At 36.7% G+C, this 21,031-nt stretch overlaps 1 long non-coding RNA gene across 1 annotated transcript; it reads left to right on the plus strand.

Annotated features, from left to right (window-relative positions):
• Positions 1-9,602: 9,602 nt before the first annotated feature.
• LOC111047335 lies at positions 9,603-12,391 on the plus strand. The gene is made up of 3 exons (XR_005570388.1): positions 9,603-9,687; positions 10,274-10,387; positions 12,282-12,391. It is a non-coding gene; the product is annotated as an uncharacterized LOC111047335 (long non-coding RNA).
• The last annotated feature ends 8,640 nt before the right edge of the window (positions 12,392-21,031 follow it).

Here is a 21,031-nt window from a genome sequence, read left to right on the forward strand (position 1 = left end):
TCAAGCAAACACTACTACCACTCAACTTGCCAGTTAATCAATAATCCTTACAAGAAAAGAAAACCACAATTATCAGTAGACTCGAAACTGGGAGTCACTGAGCAAGCATTGTTAAGAGAAGAAAAATGTCAGAATCACTCATTACAACACTCAAAGTCAATAAGCAAATGTTGTTATAAGAACACTGTTATCACTGAGCTCAACAACCAATTGTTGAGTCCCTGTTTGGGTGCCAAAAATGTAAGGGTGGAATTTCCCTTGTGTAATTCGATTATTCATGGTTGATTGGTTAGCACAGCTTGTGACAGGACAACCTGTTTCAACCACGTGCCGGATAGTTCAGGTTGTTGGGATACACTCCAGAGGTCTATGGAACTAATTGATCTGGTGAGTTATATGTGTCTGTTTATGAGTGTATGGAGTTAACTCAGCTCTTATTTGGGGACCAAAGTAACAAAACTTGTTCTTGGTCAAAGTGCTCATCATTGTCAAACTCTGGCCACAGAAATGTGGCTATTTTGAGGAATGAGATCTTATTCGGGGAATCAGTAAAGCAGGAATTGGGAGAGGCTTTTCAACCACAACCAGCAGACTAAGATAATGGCAACATGCTAATCAAGAATGGGACTCAACTCTAATCTATAAATACCACTGACTTGAACTGAATAACAAGAAGTAATTATGAATGGACCAATTTGATGAATGATATGCTGTTTATCGAAGTGATAGGGGTAGTGGTGATGGTCTTCGGAGGGGAGGAGGAGTACTTGTTGTGGTTCAGAGATCGTTGCAATCTGAGCTCTGTGAGGAGCTCACAATAAGTGACATAATTAATAATTATGATTCTGTCGGAAGAAAAATAAGATACAATTTCACTCACTTCTTCATTAATGCTGTTTATCTATCGCAGACAATTTCAACAAATGTCTTTCTCAATTATTGTGACCACCTTGAATCACTCAATGGCCTAATCAACGGTAATTTCTTGGTTATTGGAGACTTTAATCTGCCTGAAATCTGCTCAAATGATTATGATCTTTCTGTGGGGACAAATAAGGCAAGAATGCTTCACAATTTTATGTCATTCTAAGATCATCTTTCTCTAAATCCGGTAAAAAACGAACTGGGTAGGACTTTGGACCTGGTCCTTTATAACTTTCCTGCCAAAGTCTTCCAAAGCGATGATCCCTTGCTTCCTGAAGATGTCCATCACCCGGCATTGTGTGTTGATGCTTCGTATTCTGTTCCGGAGGCAAATGAATCTCCAGGTGATCCATTTGAATCCCGGTATAATTATTCTAAAGGGGATTACTTTCAACTTTATTGTAAGCTGCGAGACTGATTCTGGGACTCTGTGTTTGGCTTTACTGATGTTGACTCTGCAGTGGACGAGTTCTATAGTCTACTCTTCAAATATTTGGATGAGTGTATTCCAAGGATCGTATTGGAGAAAAAAAATGATAAATACCCTCCTTGGTTTACTCCTGATATAATTTCTGATTTGAGGATTAAGAATAGATGTACACGAAAGAGGAGAGTGTCTACTTATCATGATAACCTTTTCAAAAGTTTACGAACATCATTGAAGGCTAGAATATCTAAGTCTCATGAGAACTATTTGACATCGATTCAGTCAGGCTTAGATGGTGTAACAATGTATATCGTAACTAGTGAGGGGAATTGAGTTTAGGGCTTGTTTTAAGACGCTTGGTTATCTCTGATGAAATCACAGAGGTCAACGAGCAGCCCAGCCGCAGTGCTACCGCTCAGCAGTGCTGCGCATCCTTACTCCCCTCCCTCTCAGCCAATGAGGGAGGCTCGTGAAAGGCTAGTAGGCAAGCAGTCTAGTGCAGGTGTCCAGTGCGAGAGGTCGACAGAGAGAGTGAAGGAAGCAGCGCGCAGCTAGCATCATAGTACATCTCGTGCTTTGAGTGTACTCCGAATCCTTCGACGACTAGGAGTTGTGTCTGAGGTTAATGGTGGTTAATCAAAGACACTGGAAGCTCCGCGGTTCAGCACTCACTTGGACGAGTGTTGTTTGACCTTTTCAACAAGTTTGGGCAGCAACCTGCCTGTTTCAACCAGCAGCGACACACCAGGTTTTGGCTAAAACCTGACTGTATCCTGGTACATCATCGCGAGAACCTCGAATAGCAGGAGGACCTCGAGGAAGGCTGGGGAAAACCTTTCCTTCGATTCCGCGCTCGATCCTGACCCCAGGGGGACACCTGGTGCCCGAGAATCGGGACTTGGTGATCAGAGGTGGAGCCAGGCGTGCGGGCTCCTGTAGATTGCTGATTCGCTTCCGAATAGCAGGAGGACCTCGAGAAAGGCCAGGGGAGGCCTTTCCTTCGGCTCCGCGCGCGATCCTGACCCCAGGAAGACACCCGGAGCCCAAGAATTGGGACTTGGTGGTCAGAGGTGAAGCTCGGCGCGCAGGTCCCTGTAGTTTGCTGATTCACTTTCGAATAGCAGGAGGACCTCGAGGAAGGCTAGGGAAAGCCTTTCCTCTGACTCCGCGCACGATCCTGACCCTAGGAAGACACCCGGTGCCCGGGACCCGGTGACCAGAGGCGTAGTCCAGTGCGCAGGCTTCTGTAGCTTGCTGATTCATCTTTGAATAGCAGGCGGACCTCAAGAAAGGCCAGGGGAGGCCTTTCCCTCGACTCCGCGGCACGTTCCTGACCCCAGGAAGACACCCGGTGCCCGAGATTTGGGAAGCGGTGACCAGAGGCAAAGCCCGGTGCGCTGGCTCCCGTAACTCACTGATTCACTTTCAAATAGCAGGCAGACCTTGAGAAAAGCCAGGGGAGGCCTTTCCTTTGACTCCATGGCACGATCCTGACCCCAGGAAAACACCCAGTGCCTGAGATTAGGGACTTGGTGACCGACTTCAGCAATCAGTTCCAAGGCTCTCAAACCCTGCTATTTCGGATCCTAATAGCAGGAGGACATCTAGTGGCAATCGGGTACGTTACTCCCGTGACAGAGACCCTCCTTACAGTGGACACCAGATCATTCCTATACCTCTCACTCCACGCCCACCCCTGTGAGGCAGTGTGCAAGCACGGCCCCTCTTACCTAAAAGAGGGAAACATTTCTTCAAGGTGCTCAAGACCCTGTTTTAACCCCCGACTCGAACGAGGGTGGTTGGTGGACGCCCCACCAAGACTCCCGTCCCCTGCTGCGGCCCACCCCAGACGCCGACTGAGTGTAGCTTGCCCAGAGCGACACTGGGAATTCTAGTAGAAGAAGGTGTGGGCAAAGATCTACTCAGAATGGAAGTATGAAAAACTTTTGGAATTATGTAAATTCCAAAAGAAAAACATCATTTGTGGAGTTGACGATGTTGCTGAATGGGGAGTCCTACTGCGGTTCTGCTGATGTAGATGGGTTCATGAAATATTTTGAGTCAGTGTATGAGGTTGATACACACGCCGCCCCTGATATGCATGAGAATGAGCTGGAGATGTCTGGGAGCTTGGGATTAGGTATTGGTATTGATTCTGTGTCCTCTGACAAGATCCTGTCTGCTATTAAAAGCCTTAGATCTAGCTGTTCCGAGGGCCCTGACTTGATACCTACTTTTATTGTGAAGGGTTGTGCAGAGGTACTCCTTAGTCCATTGCAATTCATTTTCAATTTATTGATTAGGACTGGCCAATTCTCTTCTAAATGGAAAGTCGCTAGAATTACTCCTATCTTCAAGTCAGGTAAGAGAACTGATATAAGTAATTATAGGCCCATATCAAATTTAAATTGCTTTTCCAAAGTTTTTGAAAGAATTTTGCATGCAGTTTTATACAGGCAGGTGAAGGGAGTAATCGCAGACGAGCAACATGGATTTCTGTCAGGCCGTTCTACAGTGACTAATCTAATGGAGTTCAGCAATGAGGTATCCAGAGTTCTTGATGATGGGGGCGGGTTGATGCTGTTTATACTGATCTCTCAAAGGCATTCGATTCAATCAATCACAGAATATTAGTTAAAAAACTAAAGTCGATTGGTTTCTTTACAAGCCTGGCAAATCTTGTTGAGAGCTATTTGAATTCAAGAGTGCAGTATGTTGGAGTGCATAATTTCAAGTCTAGAACTTTCAACTGTACATCTGGGGTGCCTCAGGGATCTAACCTTGCACCACTTCTCTTCCTTCTCTTCATTAACAATCTCCCTGCTGTCTTTGATGGTTCATCCTGTCTGATGTATGCAGATGATGTGAAGCTGTACAAAGCGATTTTGAGCCCTGATGACTGCCTTAGACTTCAAATGGATGTTGATAAACTAAGTGTATGGTGTATGAATAATGGCCTTAGAATAAATATAGCTAAATGCAAAACTTTATCATTTACCTGGCAGGTAGCTTCACACAGATGCATCTATAGTATTGATGGTATACCGTTGAAGGAGGTAGAGTCTTTTAAGGACCTGGGTGTGATTTACAGCTCTGATTTTACATTCAATAAACATATAGACCTTTTGTGTAGTAGGGCCAATCAGCAGATGGGTTTTATCCTGAGAACATGTTCACCTTTCAATGATGTCTCACCCATAATATTTCTGTATAAATCTCTTGTCCGAAGTATTCTTGAGTATGCATCTGAAATTTGGAACCCTTATTGTGGTGATCGAGTGCTACTTTTGGAGCGTTTACAAAATAAATTTTCAAGGTACATTTACTTCAGGAAATTCAATTTCAATTGTCCGTTTGACTTTCCCTCTGACACTCTGAGAAATATGTTCCAAATGAAATCATTAAAAACAAGACGAGATGTTAAGTCTTCAATTCTCCTTCATAGCTTATTGAATAATAAAATAGATTCCCCATATTTGCTTTCATATGTAAATATTTATATCTACCATATCACGTCACTCCACTTTCTCTTTTTTTGTGCCCCGGTCCAGAACTGTGAGTCACTATAATTCTCTGGTCAACAGAATTCAAATACTTTTCAACTGTTTCTCTGGGCAACTGGACATCTTCTGGTTCTCGTGTGAAAAATTTTATAGAATATTAAACAGTCTATTGTGAGATATCCTTGCTCAGTCATGTTGTCAATCATTTGTTGCTGTATATGGGTGTGCTGTATCTATTGCACTATGTACTTATACTTCTTACTCATTCTGTTGCTTCATTGGCAGGTACCAGTCCTCTGACATTCATTTGTTAGTTTTATCCATTCTTTGTAACATTTTTATTTTAATTTTAGAACATTTTCATTTCTATATTCCGTTTTATAATTATTTTATTGTATACATCTGTTTTTTTCCTTCTCTTGTATTTCTATAGTATTTTTTCTTTTAACAATATTGCAATTGTAAGTTAATTTGTTCATTGTCTTTTTCATTGTATAATAATCATGTATTGTTGTATTTGTGAATGAGACACATTAGGGGTAACCTGTTGTCTCCATAAATAAATAAATAAGTAATTAAATTTAGGTCTGTGTTGGTAACAGTGTATTTGCATTGATGTGAAAAGGAAGCCTCGAATGGGAGTGGTCTATTTGTCCACAACCGAAATGAGAGGGAAAAGGAAGCCTCAAATGAGAGCGGTCTATTTGTCCACAACCGAAATGAGAGGGAAAAGGAAGCCTCGAATGGGAACCGTCTATTTGTCCACAACCGAAACGAGAGGAAAATGAAGCCTCGAATGGAAGCGGTCTATTCGTCCACAACCGAAACGAGAGGAAAATGAAGCCTCGAATGGAAGCGGTCTATTCGTCCACAACGAAAACGAGAGAAAAAGGAGACCTCGAATGGGAGCGGTCTATTCATCCACAACCGAAATGAGATGAAAAGGAGACCTCGAATGGGAGCGGTCTATTCGTCCACAACCGAAACGAGAGGAAAAGGAGGCCTTGAATGGGAGCGGTCTATTCGTCCACAACTGAAACGAGAGGAAAAGGAGGCCTTGAATGGGAGTGGTCTATTCGTCCACAACCGAAACGAAAGGAAAGGGAAACCTCGAGTGGGAGCAGTCTATTCGTGCACAACCGAAACGAGAGGAAAAAGAAGCCTCGAATGGGAGCGGTCTATTCGTTCACAACCGAAACGAGAGGGTAGTGGTGGTTCAAGGCGAGGATAAATTCGAATGGGAGGGGTCTATTAGACTACAATGAAACAAGAGAAGGAGAGGAGGTAAAAGAACAATATTCAGTGGGCAAGTGTCTAAGTGCAAACAAACTGTTTCAAAATTGTGTTTAAAGCCTTATAATAACAATCAAAGCGAGGTATAAAATAATACATTTGCAAACTGTAACTAAAAGTACAAGAAAGCTTCAATTCAATATCAATGAATTCAAACAAAACTCAGATCAAGTCAGTTGATCACAAAACTACTTAAGATCTCAAATAAATAAATAAATCTCACAAACCCTGTGTAGAAACGAAAATGTGGTTAAGCTACACATAACAAGATACAATTGATACTCAGATGTTGGCAATGAATCAAACTGCAAACACAGTTAGAACCAAATGGATATGCCAAACTATAAATGGGGACCCATTCTATAACTCAAAATGAAATCCACTTAAACGATGTTTTACTTATACCTTCAATTTATCAAATCGAAAAGAATGAAACACTCAATTGAATATTCACTTTACAAACAGTGTTTCACTCTATAAACAAAACATCAAACTGGAATAAAGTTGACTATTCCTCTGATAAATAAAACGACGAACTAAATCACCATTCAGTATTCAGTTAATAAATGAAACGTTGAAATAAATCACAATTCAGTAATCACGTAGTAAATGAAACGTTGAAATAAATCAGGAATCAATATCCACCCAATAAGTAGAACTTGAAATAAATCAGGAATCAATATTCACCCAATAAGTGAAACTTGAAATAAACCACAATTCAGTTATCACGTAGTAAATGAAACATTGAAATAAATCAGAAATCAATATTCACCCAATAAGTGGAACTTAAAAATAATCAGTAATCAATATTCACCCAATAAGTGAAACTTACAATGAATCACAATTCCTAGCAGAGCCAGGAAACTGGAGCAATTATTTGAATCAAACAATGTACCTCTTTAAACTCGAAATGCCAATATGGAATAGTTCGAAATAATTGAATGTATAAATTTAATTATAAGCTGAACTAAAAAGAATATGTTGTAATTCAATCACCCTCTACTTATGGGCTTCAATATATAGTAACCTTCAAATAAATTAACAAACGTTATAGCCTATAATACAAGATTATAACAAATAAATAAAACAAGGGTTCTAATAGAATCGAGAATCCTGAAACAGCACTCCTATCCCTAGTGGAAGAGATCCATAGAAATCGATAGAAAAACTCTATTGATATCAATATATGCTCATGGATATCAATACGTGCTCATGGATATCAATACGTGCTCATGGATATCAATACGTGCTCATGGATATCAATATAAATCCTAGGATACCAATAGAAATCATGGTAAATACTGTCAATGAACTTATGTTGATATCACTACAAGTTTAGTGATATCAATAGAAGTTCATGGATACCAATAGAAATCACGGTACATACAGTCAATGAACTTATATTGACATCACTGCAAGTTTAGTGATATCAATAGAAGCTCATGAATATCAATAGAAATCCATGGATACCAATAGAAATCACGGTAAATACAGTCAATGAACTTATATTGATATCACTACAAGTTTAGTGATATCAATAGGAGTTCATGGATATCAATACACATCACGGTAAATACAGTCAATGAACTTATATTGATATCACTGTACGTTCAGTGTTATCATAGGTGCTCATGGATATCAATAGAAATAATGGTAAATACAGTCAACGAAAATCTATTTTTATCACTGAACTTTTAGTGATATCAATAGAAGTAAATGGGTATCATTAGAAGTGAATACAAACAAATAGAAATCATGGTAAATACAGTCAATGAGCTTCTATTGATTATATAAAATCTTCATCAATATCAATAAGGACAGGTTTCTGAGCTCTCAGGATGATATTACCCATGTTAACACATGATGTGAAAATCACGTTTCTTCACGTGAATAAAGAGTGAAAATGTTAAAAGTGAAAAACATTTTTTCAACTCTCAATTTAGGCTTTCTGACCAACAGTTCGGATGAAAAATCGAATTTTAACCCCTTTTTATCTGTTGCAAAATCGTTTACAACACACCGTTATAGAGATAAAAGAAATTTCATGCCAATTAAATTTTTGATGGAGAATTTTTTGAATTCTCCAAAAAAGTCTCACATTGAGCTTTCTGTTAATCAATTCGGGTATAGAAATGAATTTCCAGCACTTTTTGCCTCTTGCAAAATCCGTCTACAGGGCACCGTTAACAATATATAGACCTTTTGAGGTAATTTTAAATGCAGTTAAAAACTTGGTACTGTAATAATTTTGGCAGATTTTCAATTTTCCCGGAACAATGTATTTTTAATGAATGATTCGGGTGTAGAAGTGAATTTCCAGCACTTTTTGTCTCCTGCAAAAATCGTCTACAATGCACCGTTTTAACAATATATAGACCTTTTGCGGTAATTTTAAATGCAGTTTAAATCTTTGAATAATTTTGGCAGATTTTCAATTTCCTGAAACAATGTATTTTTGATTACTGATTCGGGTGTAGAAGTGAATTTCCAGCACTTTTTGTCTCTTGCAAAAATCGTCTACAATGCACCGTTAACGATTTATAGACCTTTTGCAGTAATTTTAAATGCAGTTGAAAACTTTGAATTATTTTGGCAGACTTTCAATTTTCCCGGAACAATGTATTTTTGATGACTGATTCGGGTTTAGAAGTGAATTTCCAGCACTGTTTGTTCCATGTGAAAATCCTGTCAGACGTGCCGTTAACATGCTACTGACGTTTAAAATTTTAAAAAAAATTTGGTTCATCTTGAAAAATTCTAAAAAAATTCATGAGTGTTTCTGTTCATATTATCAACCTTGTCCTAGAATTTAAAATGATTCCATTCAAAATTGGAAAAGTTATAACTCTTTTTCAAATTGGATCACAGTTTATGAGGAAAATCATGCAGTATCCGGAATTACTCACACAGACTTTGAAATGTTTGGGGTTTCAATTCAAATAATAACAGCCTACTATCTTATCGTTTCCAACATTATTTCAGTGTCAAGCACAAATGTCCCCCATAAAAAATCAATAATCTCCACCTGAAATTAAAATCAAATGTTTTAATAACAGTAATATTGTCAATAATTTTGAAATTGCCACCATTACTATGGTATCGAATGAAAATATTGATATATTATCAATAATATTGATACTGTGAAATGGAAATATCAAAGTCTTAACAATTGATATATCAAACTAATTCTAACTTTTTTCCCGGGGAAAACTGATTTTATTGCATTCAAAAATGTAGAAATCAGGATTGTATTCTACTTTTACTTATTTAAACTATATAATTTGAATAACACATTTCCAAACAAAGATGTGAATGATGTTTGAGAATACTGTATAATAATTATTAGTAGTCGATAATTATCATTTATCGATGTATTGATAATATTATATCAACATTTTGGGTTTATCAATTTTGGCTTTAGACCAGAGTGCTGCACGATGTATGGTCAATGCACTTTGCATTTGCAATGGACCAACGGTTTTTTGAGGTTGTTTGTGTTTTGTAGTTTGTAATTTTTGTGATTTTATCCAGGAAATATAGGTAAGTCGAGTGATTTTGTTTTCATTGATGTACCGTAAAATGAAAGAATAAATTTATTATAGGTCTAAATACCTATATATTTAAATAATAATCTTTTCGAAAGACTATTATAGACCATGCATTACATAACCTAATAATAATAAGAGAAAAGCCTCTTGAACTTATCATTGCTGGAAATAAGATGATTATTATTCTAGGCAGACACATTCCAGGGTTATATGCTGGTACATATAAATTTTAATGTGTAGCAAAACTTTTTATTTAGCCTAACCTAAGTAGGCCTAATTGAAGTCACCACAAACTAATCTACACTCATGTTATTATAATGAACTTAATATCAATAATATATGACTGTGGATTGATAGATTAAAATTCATTCAGTTGTTTTCTGGACCGGCAGGCTTTATTTAAGCTTTTTCCAGCAAGCAATTGATTCATTTATTTATATTAACAGCTTTATATCTTATTCCAATTTAGAAAAACTATTGGTGTGTTTGCAACATGTGTGTTTTTCCAATTTTCCAGTCAAAAAATATTATTTGAAATATGTTTAATTATAAGTAAACTTTTGTTTCATCTCTGATAGGAGCTGTGGTGATGAAATTTTCCAACACAAAAGAAAAATACATAGAAGCAGTACAGTAATCAAATACTGGCTGAAGTCTCCAAAAACTTGGTTTACCAGCAAAGAGAAATCTAAGTAAGTCTCAATTTTGATTAATTTAAAACAGAATATAAAGTCAAACAATTTTTTTCTATGGGTGATGTCCACATGAGCTCTAGGCTTGTGCTAATCATTATAAGTTAGTAATCATACCGGGTGAGTCATATGTATGGGAACCTTTCAATAAATTAGAGACTGTTGTAGATATAATACTGTAGCTTTCAGGATATGTTACTGGTCAAATACTCTAACTCTTGACGTATGGTACAACTGAATTTCAACCCTCTTCATAAGGGGTTGACTAGGTTCAGAATGTATAATATGGTGACTCAAGAGTTTCAACTGGAATATTTTTAATGTAAACGCCTATTGTGTGGTACATTATTTTAAAGGGCTTTTTAAAACAAGAAACATAACATCAATTAACAGGTACTATGAAACTTGAATCCAAAACGGTGGCTGATTGAAGTTACAGTTTGTAAAGAAATGAGGGGTTATAACTCAAATATTTTTAATGTAAACACCCATTGTGTGATACATCATTATAAAGGCCTTTTCAAAACTAGAAAGATGACATCAATAAAAATCTATGATACTTTTATCCAAAATGGCGGCTGATTGAATTTTATCAATTATTTCTTTAAAAACCAAAACTTCAATTAGCTGCCATTTTGGATAAAAGTATCATAGAAGATTTATATTGATTTCATCTTTCTCGTTTTGAGAAGGCTTTTAAGATAATACACAATGGGTATTTACATTCAAAATCTTTGATTTACAACCCCCAAGTCACCCCCTTATGAGGAGTTGAAATTCAGTTGTATGTCAAAAGGTGGAGTATTCGACCAATAACTCATCCTGAAAGTTACAGTATTATATCTACAACAGTCTCCAACTTATTGAAGGGTTGAAGACTGTGATGTTTTGGAAATAAATTCAATTTTAATATAAATTATTGTTGTTTCACCATTTTATTAAAGCAAAAATCTCCCTATTGGCCATCCAGACATTTATGGTTTTTTCCCATTGGTGATGCAAAGCTAATACAAGCAAATGGCTGATACAAAGTCCAACAGCTGAAAAATAAGCTTACATGAAACATTTTTGAAATTTGTCAGCTGTTGAATGATTACAAATGAAAATGAGCTTTCTTTTTGTCATTATAGTGTCCAGCTGTTAGATTGCATAATATATCACTACTTACTAGGAAAAATCCATTTGTCTGAATAGGACTTCATAGTTGAATTTAATTTTCATTCAGTTTTGTGTAAAATTATTGTAAAGTTAGGGTAGAGAATTTACTCCACATTATATTGTGGTTATTCAAAAGTTTCATAAGATTTACAGTTTTTTAATGTGAAAATGAAGAATTGAAAAGGTTATTCATTCAGAATAATTAAGGTAATCCTTCTCCATCTTCTCACAATAAAATATTGTAGAAATGTATTTTAAAAACGTTATTTTCATGTGAATTTTTGGAAATTTTCATGCGAAAGAAATGACCAAATGTGGGACAAGAAATGTAGAAAAAACCGTTTTATTCATGTTCTTTTCTGAGAGTTCAGTATACATGTTCAGTATAACGTGAAAATGTAGAAACAAAAAAACGTTATTTTCAAGTTTCAGTTTCACGTACTTTTCACGTGAAAAGTTGGAACATTTACACTTTTTTTCACGTGAAAAAATGTGATTTTCTCAACTTTTCCACCAGAATATGACGTTATAATGTAAAACTGTGAGGACATAATTTTCACGTGAAAAAAACGCTCTTGTGTTATCTTGGACTTTCCTTTCAGGAGAGGGAGAGTCATGCATATTTAAATACATTTTTAGGTTATTAAATAAATTTGCTAGCAGATTAATTCAGGAAATAAAATCCTCATTTTCTAATTTGTAAAGATTGTTTACTTTGAACTGTTATTTGTTCTAGAAATGTTCAAACACCGGATCCTGGAGGAAAATCTGAATTCTACAAAAATTGAGATTGAATTGAGGTACAGTAACATGAACCAGTATGTAGCTCAAAAAATTGATCCTTCATGACAAACCGAAAAACCAACTGGCAACAATCACTCCTTATCGCTCTTGACTCCCATCTTATCTTGAATCATCTACTCGGAACACTTGTCAGGCAGGTAATGAATAAGCCCCTTTTCAATAAATAAACCTTTATTCAACTCGTTGCAAAACTATGTACAAAAAGGAGAAGAGAGAAAAAAATATATATCCATCAAAACGTAAAATCCTTGTAAGGGACAAAATCTGACCCTTACAAACTATAGATGAGAAATTCAATTTTAGAAATTTCTAAAGTGAGAATGACAGTGGAGAAAGATAGGAGAACAGCATTGCCGATTCTCTGCCTTGCCACTGCCATCTATAGAGTATTGCTGATACCGGCATATATTTCTATATTGTTAAAAACGATCTAGCAACGTTGAAAATGTAAAAAGGGATGGCGCTATATGTTTTCTCGAATGATAGACAAGGATTGCAACACCAATGTTAATCAATACTGTTAAGCGGGTTAATGACGGAGGACCGAGAGTTTACTTTAAAGAAAGAAATTGTAACTTTCAAAACAATATTATTTGAAATGCGGTTTTACCTGAAAGAGTGATTGAGCGAGCAATCAACACGTAACCGATGACATCTGAACATCAACTGACTGGAACTCTGGAAGAACGTCACAACATGGTGGAAGGGTGAGGAGGAGGTAGGTACTGCTTGAGTCGACAGTCAATACACGCACTTAAAGTTTATGAGAATTCTAACCATACCGCCCACATAAAATGAACAAGGTTCATTTTAAGATAAAGAGTTTGTAGAATATGAATGATATGTAGCACAAACGAAGTGAAGAAAAGACTAAAGTTTATATAGAAAAAGGTGAGTAAAACATTCTATAAAGATGAGTATCTTCGAAGAAAACACATTCAAAAAAAAAAGATTTAATTATACACTTGAAGAAAGAAGATTATTCAATGGGGAGTATTATCAGACGATTAACAGCTCGTTTGATAATTCCAGTTGAGGTGCGGAGCGATACTACTCTTATCACCTTATCAATGCCGGGATGTACATTTTCAACTTTGGCCAGTGGCCAGACAGAGGGAGGCGTATTCATATTTTGAATCAGCACTAGTTGTCCTGGTTTGATTTCTTCTGTGAACTTCTTCCACTTGTTTCTTTGGATCATCGTGTGGAGGTATTCTGTTGACCACTTTTTCCAAAATTGTTGCACAATCTGTTTTAGATGACTCCAACGTTGATTGATTGAAATCTTTTCATCAAGAGGGAATTCAGGAGCTTGGAGTAATGGACGAGCAGATATAAAATGACCTGGTGTCAGATACAACGCATTTTCAGAAGGATCTGGTGACAAATCCAGAATTGGACAGCTATTCAATATAGCCTCAACTTGTGCGAAAATAGTTGAGTACTCTTCCATGGTGAGGGGTGTTTCTCCAATTTGGTTTTTTATCAGTGTTTTTGCTGATTTAATATTACTCTCCCACATTCTACCAAATGTAGGACTACCTGGTGGTGAGAAGTGCCATATAATTTCTCTTTGTATGAAATAATCATTGATTTCATTTAGATTTTCTTGTAAAAAATTGGAAACTTCACATAAGTGACGGGAGGCTCCAACAAAATTGAGAACATTATCGGAATACATATCAGAAGGAAGACCTTTTCTTGAGACAAATCTGTCAAAAGTGGCGAGGAAAGCTGCAGTTGTGAGTTCAGAAACATACTCCAAGTGTACAACTTTAACGGTCAGACAAATGAAAAGAGCTAAGTAGCCCTTATACTGCTTAGCATTTCTGAGTGGACTGGATTTAGTGGTGAATGGACCAGCCATATCAACTCCAACATGCGTGAAGGCAGCAAACTGATTTACTCGAAATTCAGGAAGATCTGCCATAATAGGCTGACGAGGTGTCGCTCGCATACGAGTGCATTTTACACAATGATTAATGCAACTTCTTACAAGATTGCGCACTGAAATGATCCAGAATTTTTTCGCTATCAACGACTGAGTGGTACATGGACCAACATGCAAATTTTCAGTATGAATTTGGCGACAAATAATTGTACTCAAATGACAACATTTTGGAAGTAACATAGGATGTTTACTACTGTACTTGAGGTTAGACTTTCTGAGTCTACCGCCCACCCGGATAAAACCATTTTCGTTGAGAAACGGTGTTAGCGAAGACAAATTCGGAGGAGGTGGCTTATTCTGTGACAATAGTGAGATAACTCCATGGAAATAGAATTGTTGAGTTTCCTTCACTATGACTGATAATGAGAGACGACATTCGATGACAGAAGGTGGTGACAGAATATTTTTGACCGGCTTTGCTCTATGGCTTCGAAGATTATAACCTGTTTTTGACGTTTTGTTTTACAATTATCAATAAAACGTAGACAGTAGGCGAAAATGCGAACAACTTTATGAAAATTGGAGTGTTTTTCTACACATTCAAGTATAAAGATTTCTCTCTCAACACAGTGGTAAGGACTGAAGCCTGTGATTTCAGTTCACTTTTGTCTTCCACCAAATCAACCTTTGAAATTGGCAAACTTTCAGGAACAACATGAAAGGACGGATGTCCATTCCACCAAATTTTATTTCCAATTATATCCTTTGAGGCAAGTCCTTTAGAGGCCAAATCTGCTGGGTTATGATCTGTTGTGACATGTGACCAATTTTCTGGTGAAGATAAGTCAAGTATTTGTATAACTCGATTACTTACAAAAATTTTTAGTTTATGTGCAGGAGTTTTCAACCAAGTCAATACTAGTTTTGCATCAGTGTACAAATATAAACGAGAGATGCACTTTCCAAAAGCAGATAATACATTTTTATGTAATTTTGCAAGATGCAGATCCCCACATAGTTCTAGTCTAGGAATGGTGTTCACTTTGACAGGAGATATCCTTGTTTTTGCCATTACCAGATCCATGGAAATGAATCGATCATTGGATGCTATGTGAAGGTAGATACATTCACCTTTTCTGACGCATCACAAAATCCAAGTAGAGAAATATTTATGAAGGTGGTATCAATGTGGCGAGGCACTTGAACATTTGTAAGGAGTAACATTAAATTACAGATACTGTTCCATTGACGAAGCAAATTATCATTTAATGGGTCATCCCAACTTAAATTGGCCACCCAAATCAATTTAAAAAAATACTTGAATGTAAATATAATGGGAGCAAGTAATCCTAGTGGATCAAACAATTTCGCAATATAAGATAATATTGAACGTTTAGTTGGTTTTTCACTAAACGGAGTCACCACATAATGAGAAATTGTCAGACGATGGACTCCAATGGAAGCCAATCACCTTGACTTTTCAATGATTCAATTGCGGAAGAATTCACATCAACAAAATTTCTTATTGAATTATAATCAGCTTTAGTCATTGAATGGCAATCAAGAATTTGATCAATTAAATAATTACACAGGATACAAGGATTAGAATAGCGAGCTTTCAATTGCTGAAAGGCTAACTTATAACCATCATCTGAGAGAGGGATTCCATTGACCATATGGAGAGCTGATTCAGATAAACTATTACGCAAATATTGAAATTTTTCAATTCCAGACAAAGCTTCATTGTCATGGATTAGGGCCTTGAAATTATTGTAAAATTCACTCCATTTGGATACGTACCTGAGAATTTAATTAACTGGATTCTAGGTAGTTGAATGTTAGACTTGATAGGAGAGCAAGCTTGATTCTTTGGTTTGGATAGGCCTAGATTGACAAATTTTGAATAGAGTTCATTGTAATTCAAAGAAATTTTGTTTGAAGTTTCATCTTCAATGTCATGAATTATTGATAATTCAAAGAGTTGATCACAAAGATTTTCAAAATAGGAGAAGTCCTTTTGAATTTGAATACTCAAGAAGTCAGATATTTCAGTCTGGACATTTTGCAAAGTTAGTGTCAATTTTTGAATGATTAATGAATGCTTGTTTATTAGCAACTTGTGTTGGTAGGAGATGGTTACTTTGTACCTTTTGAATTTCACTAACGGAATTATTAGCGAGGCTATCCATGAAACTATCTTCAGCAGTAGCCATGTCACAGCTTTAATGTTTACAAACAATGAAGCAATGTGAATTGAGTATGAGGTTGAGAACACTCTGAATCAGTAAGTGATGGCAGTAAGCGATGGGTGAGGAGAAGAAGACACAATGATCGGAAGGAGCACTGCGAATCATCAGAAGGATACAGAACACCTTGCTTGTGACGTGAAGATGCAGCTTGAAACGTTGCTGGATGCGGAGACTTGGAGCGTTGCTGGACTCGAAGACATAGCCAAAGAGCTTCCTCTTGGTTGTATACTGGTACAACACTGAACTGATGGATACATGTGGAGGGGATTGTAAATACATGTGATTAATTTGATTTGGAGTTGTGACAATGAATGCGATATGCCATTTTGTTGGCGTCCTTTTGAAAAATAGACATTTCGAAATTCAATAACTTCTGAACGCACAGAGATAATCACATGAAATAAACGTATTTATTTGTAGGAAAAATAGATCTTTCAAATGAGATAAGTCCCGAAAACGTAATACAAAAGAAATGAACTCTGAAAATGTGAAGTCTGAGCATTCATGATGTGAAACAAAACTTTTCACTACTGTAACACTTTTATTAGCTGATCGATCTGTCCCGGTTTTGGACCAAATGTTAAGTGCGTTTACGATGGGGGACCGAGAGTTTACTTTAAAGAATGAAATTGTAACTTTCAAAACAATATTATTTGAAATGCGGTTTTACCTGAAAGAGTGATTGAGCGAGCAATCAACACGTAACCGATGACATCTGAACATCAACTGACTGGAACTCTGGAAGAACGTCACAACATGGTGGAAGAGTGAGGAGGAGGTAGGTACTGCTTGAGTCGACAGTCAATACACGCACTTAAAGTTTATGAGAATTCTAACCATACCGCCCACATAAAATGAACAAGGTTCATTTTAAGATAAAGAGTTTGTAGAATATGAATGATATGTAGCACAAACGAAGTGAAGAAAAGACTAAAGTTTATATAGAAAAAGGTGAGTAAAACATTCTATAAAGATGAGTATCTTCGAAGAAAACACATTCAAAAAAAAAGATTTAATTATACACTTGAAGAAAGAAGATTATTCAATGGGGAGTATTATCAGACGATTAACAGCTCGTTTGATAATTCCAGTTGAGGTGCGGAGCGATACTACTCTTATCACCTTATCAATGCCGGGATGTACATTTTCAACTTTGGCCAGTGGCCAGACAGAGGGAGGCGTATTCATATTTTGAATCAGCACTAGTTGTCCTGGTTTGATTTCTTCTGTGAACTTCTTCCACTTGTTTCTTTGGATCATCGTGTGGAGGTATTCTGTTGACCACTTTTTCCAAAATTGTTGCACAATCTGTTTTAGATGACTCCAACGTTGATTGATTGAAATCTTTTCATCAAGAGGGAATTCAGGAGCTTGGAGTAATGGACGAGCAGATATAAAATGACCTGGTGTCAGATACAACGCATTTTCAGAAGGATCTGGTGACAAATCCAGAATTGGACAGCTATTCAATATAGCCTCAACTTGTGCGAAAATAGTTGAGTACTCTTCCATGGTGAGGGGTGTTTCTCCAATTTGGTTTTTTATCAGTGTTTTTGCTGATTTAATATTACTCTCCCACATTCTACCAAATGTAGGACTACCTGGTGGTGAGAAGTGCCATATAATTTCTCTTTGTATGAAATAATCATTGATTTCATTTAGATTTTCTTGTAAAAAATTGGAAACTTCACATAAGTGACGGGAGGCTCCAACAAAATTGAGAACATTATCGGAATACATATCAGAAGGAAGACCTTTTCTTGAGACAAATCTGTCAAAAGTGGCGAGGAAAGCTGCAGTTGTGAGTTCAGAAACATACTCCAAGTGTACAACTTTAACGGTCAGACAAATGAAAAGAGCTAAGTAGCCCTTATACTGCTTAGCATTTCTGAGTGGACTGGATTTAGTGGTGAATGGACCAGCCATATCAACTCCAACATGCGTGAAGGCAGCAAACTGATTTACTCGAAATTCAGGAAGATCTGCCATAATAGGCTGACGAGGTGTCGCTCGCATACGAGTGCATTTTACACAATGATTAATGCAACTTCTTACAAGATTGCGCACTGAAATGATCCAGAATTTTTTCGCTATCAACGACTGAGTGGTACATGGACCAACATGCAAATTTTCAGTATGAATTTGGCGACAAATAATTGTACTCAAATGACAACATTTTGGAAGTAACATAGGATGTTTACTACTGTACTTGAGGTTAGACTTTCTGAGTCTACCGCCCACCCGGATAAAACCATTTTCGTTGAGAAACGGTGTTAGCGAAGACAAATTCGGAGGAGGTGGCTTATTCTGTGACAATAGTGAGATAACTCCATGGAAATAGAATTGTTGAGTTTCCTTCACTATGACTGATAATGAGAGACGACATTCGATGACAGAAGGTGGTGACAGAATATTTTTGACCGGCTTTGCTCTATGGCTTCGAAGATTATAACCTGTTTTTGACGTTTTGTTTTACAATTATCAATAAAACGTAGACAGTAGGCGAAAATGCGAACAACTTTATGAAAATTGGAGTGTTTTTCTACACATTCAAGTATAAAGATTTCTCTCTCAACACAGTGGTAAGGACTGAAGCCTGTGATTTCAGTTCACTTTTGTCTTCCACCAAATCAACCTTTGAAATTGGCAAACTTTCAGGAACAACATGAAAGGACGGATGTCCATTCCACCAAATTTTATTTCCAATTATATCCTTTGAGGCAAGTCCTTTAGAGGCCAAATCTGCTGGGTTATGATCTGTTGTGACATGTGACCAATTTTCTGGTGAAGATAAGTCAAGTATTTGTATAACTCGATTACTTACAAAAATTTTTAGTTTATGTGCAGGAGTTTTCAACCAAGTCAATACTAGTTTTGCATCAGTGTACAAATATAAACGAGAGATGCACTTTCCAAAAGCAGATAATACATTCTTATGTAATTTTGCAAGAAGCAGATCCCCACATAGTTCTAGTCTAGGAATGGTGTTCACTTTGACAGGAGATATCCTTGTTTTTGCCATTACCAGATCCATGGAAATGAATCGATCATTGGATGCTATGTGAAGGTAGATACATTCACCTTTTCTGACGCATCACAAAATCCAAGTAGAGAAATATTTATGAAGGTGGTATCAATGTGGCGAGGCACTTGAACATTTGTGAGGAGTAACATTAAATTACAGATACTGTTCCATTGACGAAGCAAATTATCATTTAATGGGTCATCCCAACTTAAATTGGCCACCCAAATCAATTTAAAAAAATACTTGAATGTAAATATAATGGGAGCAAGTAATCCTAGTGGATCAAACAATTTCGCAATATAAGATAATATTGAACGTTTAGTTGGTTTTTCACTAAACGGAGTCACCACATAATGAGAAATTGTCAGACGATGGACTCCAATGGAAGCCAATCACCTTGACTTTTCAATGATTCAATTGCGGAAGAATTCACATCAACAAAATTTCTTATTGAATTATAATCAGCTTTAGTCATTGAATGGCAATCAAGAATTTGATCAATTAAATAATTACACAGGATACAAGGATTAGAATAGCGAGCTTTCAATTGCTGAAAGGCTAACTTATAACCATCATCTGAGAGAGGGATTCCATTGACCATATGGAGAGCTGATTCAGATAAACTATTACGCAAATATTGAAATTTTTCAATTCCAGACAAAGCTTCATTGTCATGGATTAGGGCCTTGAAATTATTGTAAAATTCACTCCATTTGGATACGTTACCTGAGAATTTAATTAACTGGATTCTAGGTAGTTGAATGTTAGACTTGATAGGAGAGCAAGCTTGATTCTTTGGTTTGGATAGGCCTAGATTGACAAATTTTGAATAGAGTTCATTGTAATTCAAAGAAATTTTGTTTGAAGTTTCATCTTCAATGTCATGAATTATTGATAATTCAAAGAGTTGATCACAAAGATTTTCAAAATAGGAGAAGTCCTTTTGAATTTGAATACTCAAGAAGTCAGATATTTCAGTCTGGACATTTTGCAAAGTTAGTGTCAATTTTTGAATGATTAATGAATGCTTGTTTATTAGCAACTTGTGTTGGTAGGAGATGGTTACTTTGTACCTTTTGAATTTCACTAACGGAATTATTAGCGAGGCTATCCATGAAACTATCTTCAGCAGTAGCCATGTCACAGCTTTAATGTTTACAAACAATGAAGCAATGTGAATTGAGTATGAGGTTGAGAACACTCTGAATCAGTAAGTGATGGCAGTAAGCGATGGGTGAGGAGAAGAAGACACAATGATCGGAAGGAGCACTGCGAATCATCAGAAGGATACAGAACACCTTGCTTGTGACGTGAAGATGCAGCTTGAAACGTTGCTGGATGCGGAGACTTGGAGCGTTGCTGGACTCGAAGACATAGCCAAAGAGCTTCCTCTTGGTTGTATACTGGTACAACACTGAACTGATGGATACATGTGGAGGGGATTGTAAATACATGTGATTAATTTGATTTGGAGTTGTGACAATGAATGCGATACGCCATTTTGTTGGCGTCCTTTT

The sequence above is a fragment of the Nilaparvata lugens genome, chromosome 2, assembly GCF_014356525.2.
Source record: "Nilaparvata lugens isolate BPH chromosome 2, ASM1435652v1, whole genome shotgun sequence".
NCBI lineage: Eukaryota > Metazoa > Arthropoda > Insecta > Hemiptera > Delphacidae > Nilaparvata > Nilaparvata lugens.